A 10659-nucleotide genomic window follows, 5' to 3' on the forward strand; every position below is an offset into this window, starting at 1 on the left:
TGGTTCTTACAGTGCTAGGAAATATCCATGCTTGTTGTTCATGAATTCCTCCTCTGATTGAGTCTTTTCATTTGATTTATGGACTATTCAGGTTTATAATTTTTCACATCTATACTCTAGTTTGTTTAGTTTTCCCCCTCATACATAGGTCATTTATGTAGGAATTAGGTAACCTACTTACAACCCATTAAAGTTAGATTGGAGGGGACTCCTTACAGACATATCCTTTTGACTAGTTATTTATATATGGAACATCACCAGAAGTAGACACTGTAACATTATTTTAAAGAGTAGACCATTCCCAATTAAACCGCAACTGTGAAACAATGTAAAACTCCAAGGGAAAAACCCCATTACCACTGACACCAATCAGTCTCTTAAAAATGCTGAACAAAATCAATGTGGTTTCTTCGTATCATAGTCCTTAAAAGCCACAAAAATCAAAAGTCACCCCCTTATGACTTACCAAATAATTAGGGATGGCATAAACTTTTATGGGTTCACTGCTTGGCTTAGTTCAAACAAGCCAGAGAGTCTGAAGGCCAGATCCTCAGCTGATGTAAACCAACATAATTTCAAGGATTTTGTTGGAGCTTCCCTGGTTTACTCCAGTTGAGGGTCTGGCTCTTTATGTTTAGTATCCATCACATTTCTCTCTCCTTCCTCCTCCCAACCAAGGCAGATTTGTGTCTCTTCCCCGACCCAGTCTTTCTGGTCCCATGCCTCCCAACTAGTTTGGGGTGAAATTGTACCATTTCAACTCACACCCAGCAAACACAACTCCCTTTGTCACCTTCTCGGAAAGCAAAATAACATGAGATCTCCTGGGTTAGGGGAAAAAAAAACTTTTAATAGGAAGAGAGAATTTGTCTTCTTTGAAATAGACTGCCTACGCTTGCTCAGTTAATAGTGACCCTTCCTCTGTGGCTTAAACTGGTGTTTGTGGAGGTGGGACACACTCCTGCAGATTATCTCAGTCTGCAAACAGCAGGTCAGTCTAGTGTGCAAAAACCTCCAAAAAATCAATTGGTAATAATTGCTATTTGCTTTTCTCAGCTAGATGTCACTATCGCATACATCACATGCCCATTGGCTCCAACTAAAATAAATTCCTGTTCTTTCAATCCAAACTCAACATCACCTACCACAACTAGTATGCTCATCAAAGCACTTTGATGGGACTTAAACGGGTCCTTACGTGCTTTGCTGAATCAGGGCCAAAGTTCCACACTGTCAATATACTACACTGCTAGGATAGTAGTAGGCAAAGCTAGTACTGAATCTTTACTAGCATGTGCCTGGTTTTGGAGATGAATATTTTCCCCAGTGTTTTCATCTTTATAGGGCAGAGTTAAGGTCTCTGCTTAAAAATGCATTATTTGGGGAGGGGGTTGTCAGTGCACCTTAATGATATTTTAGCGCATGTTCCAGTTTATGTTCCTATTTTATATGGAATATTTACTGTACTATTCAGATTTGTCTTATATAATAAAGTTTATTATGGAAGAAACTGGCAGCCTATTACTAGCATGGTTTAGTGCATGTAAACGGTTTACAGTGTAATTTCACGCTCACTTCAAAGACTTTAAAGATGCTGCAAAGCAGTTTAGCTCCCTGTAAACCTTTCAGCCCTGCAAATTGAAGTCACTGGTACTTAACTGCTTTCTCCAGGACTTAATTTCCTCCTAGATTAGGTAATTCAGCCTTTTCTCCAGTGAAAAAAGCAAGATTTTTCATGCTCCCCACCATTAAATTAATGTCACCACTTTTCCTCCCTACCAATGTAATCAATTATTGTAAAAAGGCTATGTTTGAATAAGTATCATGAGTATTGTGATTCCACCACATCTCAGCCTCCTTGTTTGTCTCATCCACATATTATGTCTTGCCTTTAACTGTAAGCTCTTTGGGGCAGAGGTTGTCATTTATTACATGTTCGTACAGCACCTAGCACAATGGGACCAACTTGGTAGTGGTCTTTAGGCATTACTGCAATACAAACACTGAATAATAACAGTAAAGTAACTATGCAGGTATTCAAAGTGGGGAGACATAATAGTGTGAATAGGCCTTTAATGATAGTGGTGGTATAGAGCAGTAGTACTCTGAACACAGGGGGTGAAGTCCTGGCCCCACTGAAGCCAATGGGAACCTTGCCCTTAACTTCAGTGGGGACTGGATTTCACCCAGAGTTTTTATTATTACCTTAGCATTCATACTGTATCTACTTTAAGAATTAAATGAGATAGTTTTAACAATTACACCATTACATAAACAAAAGATTAACAACTCTTGTTGACCTATGAATAAAGGTAATGTATCTATCTGTGACTACTTTAAACCCTGTACTTTTTATCAGCACAGCTTAGTCTCTTAGGACTTGCCTACACTACCTTGCAGTTCAGACTTCAGGTGCATGACTAGTAGTGTGCACCAAAGTCCTGCCCTGTAACTCCCCTATATGGACATTGCAGGCAACAACTAAAAGGTTCCTACCTTAATGTGAACTAGGAACCCACAGCACGCCCACAGGGACTCAATGCACACTGCTCTTCACACCCCCATAATCCAGACTGCAGGGCAATATAAGACATAGCTTTAGACTTTTCATCCAATGGCATTAGAGATTCTAGTTCCAGGGGGTTGGCTCCTACCCAACTTTTACATTATTATAGTTAAGTACTTAAGAGTTCAGAGTAACAGCCGTGTTAGTCTGTATTCGCAAAAAGAAAAGGAGTACTTGTGGGTCAGATTGGCAGAGACCCTAGGGGGTTTTCACCTTCCTCTGCAGCATGGGGCATGAGTCACTTCCAGGTTTAAACTAGTGTAAATGGTGAATTTGCAGTAACTTGAAGTCTTTAAACCATGATTTGAGGACTTTGGTAACTCAGCCAGAGGTTAGGGGTCTTAACCAGTGATTCTATCATGACAGGCAGTACAAATATATCTACTGTAGGTATAGCTAATCTAGTGCCCCTTTGGACGGATATGGTGATGATGAACTATTGGCCTATTCCACATGATGCCAGTTTATTTTCTCCTCTCAAGATACAGACTGTGGCAGGGTAAGATAGAAATGAATTAGGCTGCTGTAAGGAGACTCAAAGTTTCCAAGTTAGACCTTAATCTTTAATGTAGCATGAGAGATTTTGAAAGGAGTATTTCCTCTATGGTTTGCATGGCTTGAGTTTGATCCCGTAACTACTGTGCTAGAATAAATAACACTTCCTTTGCCCTTCTGTTCTAGTGTTCCAAATATTAATTTCAAACATACACATATTAAATAAAAAGTACTGCAGGTGGGTCTTATTTGTGACCCTCTCTTCAGGTTTATTCTAAGCTTGACTTAGCAGGAACGTTTTTTAAGAAAGCAAAAATTTCCTGTAGCTTAGGTCCCCCATCGACACACACTGCCTGTGCCTCCATTCTTCCTCTGCTTCCAGCTAAAAAGCACAGCTTGAGATCATGGATTTTTTAATATGCTTAAGCATAAGAACATATCATCATGTGCTCTGAGCCCATTGACACAGCTGTCCAAAATTTTAACTTTATTTTTTTTAAGTGCCTAATTTATTTCTGGGCAGACTCACTAGATCTCCTATGTCGTTTACTCTGAAGACACTTCTACACCGCCGCCTCCTATTGACGTAAGTGAGCACTTTAGCTGGATTTCCTTGCGCTCATCTTATTATTAATGGTTCTCTGTCACAGTACCAAATGTTCTAGAAGAAAAACCGAACAACCACAGCTGAAAATGTTGGATAAGAAAAGGAGTAGCTGTTTTTATTTCTATTTCATAAGTTTCAACGTGTATTTAGTTGCAGATCTGATATCCTGTTAATGAATTTCTGTTAACGAATTTTTGTTCCAAAACTTTTAAACCCATCTTCAAGTGAATATGTGAAATTCTGTGCACGAGACAAGACAATGTCTAGCATTGTAATTAGAAGCATTCTTAAGAATAATGATGATATCTACTATCTCTGTCTGATTATCTCTAATTTGCTGTTGTAGGAGTACAGCTACTAAGGATTGCATTTCAAAGGCTGAGCTATGCAATTTAGACTCAACACTGCATTTAGGGGCAAGATTCAGTACTGCATTTGGGAACAATCAGCTAGATACAATCCCCAGTACCTGAGTATTCTGGTTGCAGCTCCACTACCTGGTGTTCATAGAGTGTGGGGCCATCGGCCTGCCTCTGCCTACGTGGCCTCCCTCCCACACACACCCAACCTTCTTTGGTGGTATTTGTATCCCTGGAAGCAGACAGAAGGAAAAGTCACTCAGCTCCCCAAAGCACAAGGACCGCCACCATCACCTGCTTTTGCACAGAGTGAACAATGGTGAGGGAGGGAAGTATGGAATGGCCGTTGTGCCATTCCCAGCACATGTGCACTAGGGCCAGTCTCAATATGGAGTCCATTACAGCACCTAGGCTGTGGCATGCCTTTCACTGTACTGAGGGGCATGTCACATGCCAAAAAGGCTGCAATACTCTTTCCGATACATAGAATCTTTGGACTGGAAGAGACCACAAGAGGTTATCTAGTCCAGTCCCCTGGACTCAAGGCAGGACTAAGAATTATCTAGACCATCTGTGGTGGGGCGAGTACCCCATCCCCTGTGAGAGTGGGCAAAGACAGGCCAGAGAGACTGCACAAAGCGGCAGCCAATCAGGGAGGGCCTATTAGAGAGCCAATCAGGGTTGGGCAAGAGGTGGCCAATCAGGGCTGGGCTCAGCCCTATATAAAGGCTGCCCATGAGAGGAGCAGTCAGTCTCTCCCAGACCTCAAGCAGGGAAGGTCAGTCTCCTGAGCACCAGCACCGAATAGAATAGAATAGAATAGAATAGAATAGAATAGAATAGAATAGAATCTGGGGAGCATAGGAGAGCTCCAGCCTGTTACCTGCCAGGCTGTGGGCCCTGACCAGAAGGGCCTAGAGGGTGCAAAGGGGTCAGAGGGGAAGTGACCCAGGGAGAGCGGACAGATGAGGGGAAAGAAGGAGGGCAGTCAGGCTGTTGCTAGAGGGTCCCTGGGTCGGGACCCAGAGTAGTGGGTGGGCCTGGGTCCCCCCCTTTTCCCCTTATCTTGCACCTCACCATGGGAAGTGGCCATAATGGACTGCAGCAGACTCCTGAGAGAAGGGATTAGACTTTGGGGTGTGGTTGGCCACTGTGGCAGGGGTGAACCAGGAGACTGCTGTTAACCCCCCCACAGAAGGGGGTGAGCATGGTGGACTAAGGGCACTGCCAGAGGGCAGTGTCCTGAAGAGGACACCGCCAAGCAAGGAGCAATGCGGTCCAGAGACCAACAGAGGATGAGAGACGGATGGGACACCACCGGCGGAAGGCGCTCCACATGGACAAAGCTAATTCCTGGAGTCACCAGCAGGAGGCGCCGTGGTGGTGAGTCCCAACCCCGTCACACCATCCCTGACAGGTGTTTAACTAATCTGCTCTTAAAAATCTCCAATGATGGAAATTCTACAACCTCCCTGGACAATTTATTCTAGTGCTTAACCACCCTGACAGTTAGGAAGTTTTTCCTAATGTCCAACCTAAATCACCCTTGCTGCAATTTAAGCCTATTGCTTCTTGTCCTATCCTCAGAGGTTAAGTAGAACAATTTTTTCCCTCCTCTTTGTAACAACATTTAATGTACTTGAAAATTGTTATCATGTCCCCTCTCAGTCTTCTCTTCTTTAGACTAAACAAACCCCAGTTTTTTCAATCTTCCCTCATAGGTCATGTTTTCTAGATCTTTAATCATTTTTATTGCTCTTCTTTGGACTTTCTCCAATTTGTCCACATCTTTCCTGAAATGTGGCACCCAGAACTGGACACAATACTCCAGTTGAGGCCTAATTGGTGTGGAGAAGAGCGGAAGAATTACTTCTCGTGTCTTGCTTACAATACTCCTGCTAATACATCCCAGAATGTTTGCTTTTTTTTTTTTTTTGCAACTGCGTTACACTGTTGACTCATATTTAGCTTCTGATCCACCCTGAGATCCCTTTCTGCAGTACTCCTTCCTGGGCAGTCATTTCCCATCGTGTATGTGTGCAACTGATTGTTCCTTTCTAAGTGGAGTGCTTTGCATTTGTCCTTATTGAATTTCATCCTATTTACTTCAGACAATTTCTCCAGTTTGTCAAGATCATTTTGAATTTTAATCCTATCCTCCAAAGCACTTGCAACCCCTCCCATCTTGGTATCCTCAGCAAACTTTAAGTGTACTCTCTATGCCATTATCTAAATAATTGATGAAGATATTGAACAGAACCAGAACCAATCCCTGCAGGACCCCACTCATTATGTCCTTCCAGCATGACTGTGAACCACTGATAACTACTCTCTGGGAATGATTTTCCAACCAGTTATGCAACTACCTTTATAGTAGCTCCATCTGCACTGTATTTCCCTAGTTTGTTTATGAGAAGGTTATGCGAGACAGTACCAAAACCCTGACTAAAGTCAAGATATACCACTTCTACCACTTCCCCCTTATCGATGAGGCTTGTTACCCTGTCAAAGAAAGCTATCAGGTTGGTTTGACACGATTTGTTCTCGACAAAGCCATGCTGACTGTTTGTTATTTATCACCTTATTAACTTCTAGATGTTTGCAAATGGAATGCTTAATTATTTACTCTATTATCTTTCCGGGTACAGAAGTTAAGCTGACTGGTCTGTAATTCGCTGGGTTGTCCTTATTTCCCTTTTTATCGATGGGCACTATATTTGCCCTTTTTTCAATCCTCTATCATATGTCATAAAGGTAGTTTCTAGATTGAACTGAACCTGTCTTGCTGGGCTTGATAGTCATTGTCAATTCCCATGACATGACAAGGTGAATAAGTGTGGCCAAATCAGTATACTAAGCATAGATCTGATCTTGTATGCCTTTCACATCCAAAATTCCCAGGGAACAGCTTTCCTTTAAATAATATGAAAAAAGAGTGGAGCAAGACTATATTGGTTACAGATAAAAAAGACAAGGTCAGAACCTGAATTCCTTCAGTTTTTATTTGGTCTGCATTCAAGTAAAACTTTCACTGACTTCACTGGGAGTTTTACCAAAGAAACACACTGGACCAAATCTTGAAGACCTTATTCAGTATCTGTCCATTTTAGGAAAAATCCATTTCTCCTTGGGAAATAGAGAATGTTAGTTAAATTTAAGGCCAAATCAAATACTTCCCACCACAAAAATTATACTTCAATAATATATTTATTTGCTTAGTTATTTTGCTATTCAGTGGAGAACCTTTTTTTTCCTCAGTGCACAATGGAGACATTTCCATCCATCCTTCCTGAAGGTCCTGCATCACAACATCATTCTTAGTTGAGGAGAAATGGATGGGGGTTATTTTGCAAACGTAACTCCAGATTCTCTGCAGAGCGTTGCTCATTGCTTTCTTCAAAGGCTGAGATTGCTGCCAGTCGGGGAAGCTAGAGACAAGACATGGAACCTAGGTCCCTCACATAGTAAAGTAACATTGGTTGACCCCCACAGACTTCTAGACTTGCTCCATTCTAACTGCATTAGGCCGTGACTGAAGTCAATGGGTCTGCAGCACAGCGTTAAAGTTAAACATGTTTAGGTGCTTCCCTGAATAAGCATAGACTTTAACATGTGCTATAACTGCTTTCCTGAACCAGGCCCTTGCTATTAAAATGAATCATTTCTGAATAGCCAAGCATGACAAATGTTTAGCCATGTTAGCACTTATTTGCTTTAAAATTGAGGTTGATGGGGAGAGAGACTTAATTAAAAAAATTCAAATCACTACAATGAACATTTTACAGCTCTGAAAATGACCAAAAATGACTTACTTATCACAGTTGCCTTCCATGGATTTAACTTTTTCTTTTCTGTTCGTAAAAGCCAAGACGTTAGGAGAGATTTTTCCAGCATTACCATGGAGCAGAGCATTGTTAGATTTGTGGCTAGGCTGAGTGATCTCCAGCCAGTGTCTGATCCCACAGTCTTACATTCCGGTTTCTTTGGATTACCACTACGCCACTGCTTTGCTCTGCAATGTCATCTCTTTTTCAGAAAATATTGGTAGGCACTTTTCAAAATCCAAGTTAACAGCATCAAAGGGAAAATAAAAGCAAGCTGACATGTCTCACAAGGGCATCTCACAAGAACATATAGGATAGTTCTTATTTCCATCTCAGTTTCATGTCACCTTTGGAATGGACTCAAGTAAAACAAAGCAAAGACTAGTTAAGGAGCAAAATATGCATGCCCTTAAACCTTTAGTAACAGTTAGTTATGGTTTTTAATATCATTATGACACACTCTTGTGAGCTGTTTTAACATGGTTACAAACCCTCTTGCTGTGTCCATGGTGCCATAAAAATGTATGCAAGGCTGTTCTTCATTAATAGGCTTATAAGATTATTTTGATGATGTACAAACTTTTCCCCTTTAGCCAAGGGGATTCTAGGAGAGTAATGAGACAATTTTGTTCTTCTTAAGGGACTCTATCTTGCATGCTAATGCACTCAAAATTCTCATTGAGGTCACTGAGAGCAAATAGGAAAATCTTGTTGATAAGAGTTTGGAGTATGCAAGGAGCGCAGAATCAGTCCTACAATCTGCCCACATTGGAGCCACATGCACAAAATGTCATGTTTTATCTTCAAATGTTTGCAACTGAGCAATCTGGCATTTTATTAAAAGCTCCAAAGAGAAACTTGTCATTAATGCATGACAGTTTAAATGTAATTTCATTTTAATTATTCAATTAATTTTTATATTTTTCACAACAAACAACAATACATTTGAAACAGAAACATCCAGTGCAGTGCTAGTGTTTGATCTGGTATATAAACTAGATTTTCTACTGGGGTAAACTGGCTTCAGCTGAGCTCCATTAATTTACAACAGCTGAGAATCAGGCCTTTACCTCTTAATTATTTCATAGACCTCAAGAGATTGAAATAGCATAAGGGAGCCTTTGAATTAATGCATTTCATGAGGAAACTTCTTCTGTAAATATCTGGGCAGCCAGGAAATTTAACACTTATTGGACAAGTCCTAGTGATCTACATACAACACGTGAACAATCCCATCTTATTACCTGGGGCTGGGAGGGAGTTAGGTATCCAACTCCGACTCTGTTTTATATAGGGCCAAATCCTGCCACCTTATGACTACAACGAGTCTCACAAAATGTTACAGGCCTAGGCTAGGATTTTTAAAGAAGCCTGGAGAAGTTAGGTGTCAGTGGAAGCCATTGAGGTCAGAGTCAATGGGAGTTGGATACCTAACTCCCTGTAAGCTGCTTTTAAAACTCCTAACTTGGCCCCATAGCATTTGATGGGGCTGCATAAAAGAGTAAGGTGAGCAGGATTTGGCTGGGTATGAAAATCTGCAGCTCAGTTTAGAATAAATTAATATTTTACTTGTGAATCTCCCTGACAGGAGGTTTTTACCAGTAGCGTTTCATACCTGTCACAGTAGCAGATAATAGGGAATTGCATTCAGTGGGAATTTTGTACACACAGGCAAAGCAGGGCTGGAAACATTGTTTCTGTTGCATTGACACTGGCTGATTTATTTGCTTGTTTAGATGACCTTTTGCTAATATTTAAAGGGGCACAAAACTAAACAACTTCAGAAATATTGGTGCTGACAACTTACCCCGTTTCAGAAATTAATTGCTTTTTTTTCCCCAAAAATTGCCTAAGGGGCTTTGTGAAAAAATCTACATTATTTTATTAATACTGAAGGATTTACTTGAAAGTAATCCAAAACTAAACACAAGTGGCCTCCAGCATAACAGCTTTCTGTCTTGTTTCAATAGTAATTGTAAAGTACAATGAACAATCCCTGTTTAGTTTTATGCTGGATATAGCTATATTTAAAATCACTACTGTAACAAATGCCTGTTTGTGATATGGGTCATATAGGACTAAAGAAAAGCAATTACCTGGATCAGAACACATGTACAGAGCAGTGATGTGATGACCCTGAACTACTCTGAATCATGGGAGGTTTGTCTTTTGCAAAGGACTGTTATAACTAACTGAATAATGTAATTGCAGCGGGTTGTATTGCATGCTATTGGTTGCTGAAACCAAATCAGAGATTAGATACGTGACAGCAACTAAATCAACTGTTGTTGGAGGAATGGAAAGCTATGTATTAAGGGCATGATCTCATTCCCATTGAAGATTACAGCTGTCTTTTCATTGAATTTAATTGGGATCAAATTGGAGTTGATGAGAAAACAAGAAAAATATTTTTCACGTTTTTAATTCAAATTACCCCCACAGAAAGTGGGAGATGGGATAAGAAGGACCTACCAAAGGCAACACTGAAGGAAGGAATAAGGACGAGGAGAAACCGGAGATAATGGATTTACAAAAGGAAAAGCAAGATAGGATCAGCCAAGTCAAAAGCTGCCAGGAGACAAAGGACAATGAAGAGTAGAACATAAGAAGCCCTAAGACTTGACCCCGAGGAGATCACTACAGATCTTGATGAAAGCCGTTTCAGTGGAGGCTAGACACCAAATTGGATAGGATCTAGGGTGGAATTTGAAGAGAGGTATAACCCAGGGACCCCTTGGTGCCAGCTGGCAGAGGACACAGGGGGTGTACAGGGTTTTACAGGCATCCCCTGGAACAACGATGCATAAT

This window comes from Lepidochelys kempii, chromosome 12 (genome assembly GCF_965140265.1).
Source record: "Lepidochelys kempii isolate rLepKem1 chromosome 12, rLepKem1.hap2, whole genome shotgun sequence".
NCBI lineage: Eukaryota > Metazoa > Chordata > Testudines > Cheloniidae > Lepidochelys > Lepidochelys kempii.